A 5,000-nucleotide genomic window follows, 5' to 3' on the forward strand; every position below is an offset into this window, starting at 1 on the left:
GCTGATGGTGGGGATTAGAGGCCTGCCATGGTGGTGAGGGGCGGCGAAGACCGTGAAAGCATGAGTTTTCCCGAGGCTGCCGGGAAAAAGGCTCCTCGGGTGGCCGGGTGCGATGACCCGGCGCGTCATTGAATTCTCTTCACTATCACCTTGGCTCCCGTTGGCGGGATTGGAGGCCTACTGTTAAAGGGTTAAAATCGTCAGGGGAAGAGCTGACGAAACAATGCTGGTTTGGACACAGGGGGCAGTGTTGGAATCGGCAGCGCCGACAAAATCGGCAAAGTCGACAGAATCGGCTGACGGTGAGTCTGGACAGACTGGATAGTCCAAGGCTTGACAAAAAAGACTGTTGGTCCGGACATTATTGGGGCAGCGGCAGCCATGCCAACAGGGGGGGATCGGCAGCGCATATTTGCGCAGCTGCAGGTTCGTCGGGGAGAAGCGGCAGCGCAGATTTTTCGACGAACATGGGCTGGACGATGGACTGTCCAGGCCAGGCAGGAAAATTCGTCCAGGGGACACGCTGACGAAACAGCGCTGGTTTAGACACGGCGGGGGCAGTGGTGGAATCGGCAGCGCCGACGAAATCGGCAGAATCGGCAGCAGGTGCTGGCGATGAGTCTGGACAGTCCACGGCTCGACGAGAAAGACCGCAGGCTTAGACACTGGGGCAGTGGCAGCCCGCGGGACAGTGTCGGCAGATTCGGCAGCAGTGTCTGCTTCGGCAGCGTTGGCTAGGAATCGGCAGAGCCGGCAGAATCGGCAGCAGGTGCTGACTCTGAGTCTGGACGATTTACAGTCCAGGGCTTGACGGAAAAGACTGTTGGTCCAGACAAGGGGGCAGCGGCAGCCATGCCAACATGGGGGAAAATCGGCAGCGCAGATTTTTCGACGAACATGGGCTGGACGATGGACTGTCCAGGCCAGGCAGGAAAATTCGTCCAGGGGACACGCTGACGAAACAGCGCTGGTTTAGACACGGCGGGGGCAGTGGTGGGATCGGCAGCAGGTGCTGGCGATGAGTCTGGACAGTCCACGGCTCGACGAGAAACACTGTTGGAATCGGCAGATTCGGCAGCAGTGTCTGCTTCAGCAGCGTTGGCTTGTTGGCGCAGTGGGCTGATGCGAGTGGGGACTTGGGCAGTGGGCAGTGAAAGCAAGAGTTTTCCCGAGGCTGCCGGGAAAAACGCTCCTCGGGATGGCCGGGTGAGATGACCCGGCGGCCCGCGACGAGTCATTCAATTCCATGCCCTATCATCATAACTCCCGATGTATTGTTCGCTTTTTCGGAAGAAGAGATCCATCTCCCCATCCTCGCCCAGCCAAAAACGCTCCAATTAATGGCCGGGTGAGATGACCCGTTTTCGGGCCCGCGACGCGTCATTCAAATCTCTGCCCTGTCGGCTGCAACTGCTGATGGTGGGGATTAGAGGCCTGCTGTCACAGTGTCAAAAGTGCAAGAGGTGCACGCTTCGGCAGGCTGGCCAAAACAAGGCCTAAGGGTGCTGGCAGCCATGCCATCAGTGGGAGAAATCGTCAGCGCAGATTTATGCGGCTGTAGGTTCGTCAAAGGGAAAATCGGCAGCGCAGATTGTTGACGAACATGGGCTGGACGAGGGACTGTCCAAGCCAAGCAGGAAAACTCGTCAGGGGGATAGGCTGACGAGAATTGGGGCTATCGCAGAATTCGGCAGCGTAAACAGGGGCAGCCTGCACGCAGATGCGAATTCGGCAGCGCAGAGATTGGCAGCACGCATATGCGAATTCGGCAGCGCATTGGCAGCCTGCCCGCAGATGCGGACTCGGCAGCGCGCAGCAACTTGTGCAAGTCAGGGGCTCGACTTGGCACGATCTAAAACTTGGGCGAAGGATTGTCCAAGGCATGGGTTAAAGAGCTCTAGGCGCTGGGACGCGCCAGCGAAGGCACACTGCCTAGAATTCGGCAGCGATGGATCGCGGCAGCCTTGCATAGGCAGAGATGAATTCGGCAGGCAGCATGCAATGGTCTATGCGAGTCTTTGAGCTTGCGACTTGGCATGGACGTGGGGGCTTAGATGATGGACCTTCTAAGTCAGCAGCTGACACAGCAGAAGGTGGCAGCTGGGGCTGCCAAGTAGACAGCCAGGAAATGGGGGAAGTGGCAGCTTCATGGGAGGCAGAACGTGGGGGCATAACTTGAGTGCTGTCCGGGCCACTATGTCCTGAAAACATGGGATCATGGGTGAGAGGTAGTGCTCCACCATGTCCTGAAAACATGGGATCATGGGAGAGAGGTAGTGCTCCACTAGGTCCCGAAAATGGGGGATAATGGGGAGGAGCCTTTGCAGCTCCTTTACTTGTCTATAAATACAAGATGTAGCTCTTGGTTGGAAAGAGGCATTCGGGTGGGGAATGTCCAGAATGTAAGAGCATTCAGTTGGGAATGTTCGGCATGTAGAACACTAGTTAGAGGTAGCTTAGTGTAGCATGTAATCTTTGTGCATAGCACACATACGGATTTGTGTATAGTTTCCTTTGTGTATGAGATTAATAAAGGTTGGGAAAGAGTTCCTGTAAAGCTTGTTGTGCACTATGATTCTTATCCTTGCTTGTGTATTCCGCTTGCTTAGTTATTAGGCAAACACGAGTGAGATTGGCGAGGGAAGGCTGAGTCTAGTTGGGACTAGGCTGCCGCATTGGGTTAAGTTTAGTTGTGAAAAATTAACCCCGTGACAATTGGTATCAGAGCGCGGTTGCTTTCGTGGCAGGATGACGAGAAGAATTCTGTGGCCAAATCAACGGACTGATTTGGGAGAGCTACTGCTTCTGCCGATGGAGAAGCAGATTTCAGCGCAATGATCAGCGACGAGAATGCTGATGTTTCTCGGGACAAATCGAAGGGACTGATTTGGGAGGAACATTGCTGCTGCCGATGGACTGGCAGAAACTTTGGAGCAAGAGCGCAATATGCGTTCATGACGAAACGATGGGCTGTTTCGTAGCACAGACGATGGGCTGTTCTGTGGGGGCAACTCGAAGGGCGGATTTGTTCCAAGCCATTTGAGGGAAAACTTGCTAGCGTTTTGGGCAGTGTTGGTGTTCAAAAGGCCTGCGGTGTTTTGGGGGTTTAACTACTCCATGGGCGATGCAAAGTGATGATGAAGGGATCAGCTCAAAATGGGTGCTGATTCGGCCATTGAAACTGTCAGGTGGACTGGCAGACTTGAGAGCAGGGGCCAGCGGAGGGGCTGCTGGGCGCTTCTGTATTTTCGTCAAAGCCTTAAGGGAAGGATGGGGCGAGACAGAAGAAGAAGCAAGTCAATGCGGAGAGCCTAAACTTGTTGCTGCTGATGATGGATAGTCAGACGAAAAGGCAAATCGGTAAGGGTTCGAAACTGAAACTTGTATTGTTATTCTCTTGCGATGGAAATTACTTTGTGCGAGATTGTTGCCCAAAGGAGGCGAAACCTTGATGTTGTCATTGTGGAAGATGGTGTTTGAGATTAGGCATACGTAAACCTTATACGTTTGCTAGATGACCGAGATGGAATTCAGTCATCATGAGCCAGCATATCGGGGTGGATGCGGTCTGGCCTTGCTTGCTGCCTTGGTGGCAGAACTTAGGGATTGTTGTGCATCTCAAGAAAGGAATGTTCAGGGAGATGAATGTTCGGGGAGGTGGAAGCAAAATCCAGAGAAGACCAAGTTGAGGGCAGACAAATCTACAAGGATTTGTTGTGGCTTTGCTGCCTTTGTGGAGGCAGAATTGATGTCTTCGGTGGAGACCTTGATGATGGACAGTTCAAGGCGAAGAAGACAGAACAGTGGCTGAGATAGACTTTAGTCACGCTGAGACCAGGATTGGAGGCGTTACAGAGGAGGCAGTACCGTGGGGTGTGTCTCAAGGAGTCTGCACATTGTCAAGGGACAGATTGGGTGATGGATTCGGCAGCCGATCCAGTGAGCTTGGCGTGGAAGCCAAAATCGTCGACGAAGATGATTTTGTGTGCTGTCTTGGAATCAGTATGAGTGGCTATTCTGTGCATTGCGATGGCTTGCAGTGATGGAAGCAGAATGCTAATGACCTTTGTTGGGACAAAGTGTTGTGAGTTTTCGGCAGACGTAACATGCAGCGAAGGTTGAAAACAGTAGGGGCTGTTTTGCGTCAGCGAAAACTTGTGCGATTGACGAAGTTTCTAGGGCATGACAGTAGCGCATGGGGAACCAGGTCAGACGAAACTTGATGCTGGGATGCTATGTTTTGTGCTATGGCAGGTTAGAGATGGACTTAGAGGGACTTGCCGAAAGACTTCGACATGAGATGGAGTTGATCATCGAAACTGAGTTGGTGCTAGGTTCAACAGCACTGTCTCATTCTTATTTCTTGCAGGTGGAGAACCTAAAAGGGCTGACGGCAATGGGAAGTCAGAAGCCAAGGGCAAGGAAAAGGTTTCGGAATCATGTTTGGGCTGTTTTATTTGTGAAGGGAAGCACTTCACAAGGGACTGCCCGTTGAAGAGCACAGCTGAGTGCTACTTCCGTGGAGAAGGATGGAGAAGGAACAGCATACGTAAATCCTATACGTGTGCTCAACACTAAGTAAAGAGTTAGTGTGAAGGGGCCAGCGTAGTTGATGAAGACTTAGGCGTGGCCAAACTGCCTTGTGCGAGGCAGATTCGGGGGAGTTTCATAACTTTGACGATGGACAGATCATGGTTTAACTCTAGGCGTGAGAATGCGCCAACGAAAAACACACTGCATAGGATTCGGCAGCGATGAACAGCAGCAGCCTTGCATGGGCAGAGGTGAATTCGGCAGGATGTGTTGGTTGCGGAGAAGCGAGACAAGTAAGCAATATTGGTAATACTTGCAGTTTTGGGGCACGCAGAATGGTTGGAGAACTAGATGTTTGTATGGGAGCTCATGTGGTTCTTCGAAGTGATTTTGTGTGGATGTATTTTGTGAAGGAAGGGGCGGATTCCTTGGGTGCTAGGCGTGGCATCTAAACTTTGCGAAAACAT

This window comes from Populus trichocarpa, chromosome 8 (genome assembly GCF_000002775.5).
Source record: "Populus trichocarpa isolate Nisqually-1 chromosome 8, P.trichocarpa_v4.1, whole genome shotgun sequence".
NCBI classification, from domain to species: domain Eukaryota; kingdom Viridiplantae; phylum Streptophyta; class Magnoliopsida; order Malpighiales; family Salicaceae; genus Populus; species Populus trichocarpa.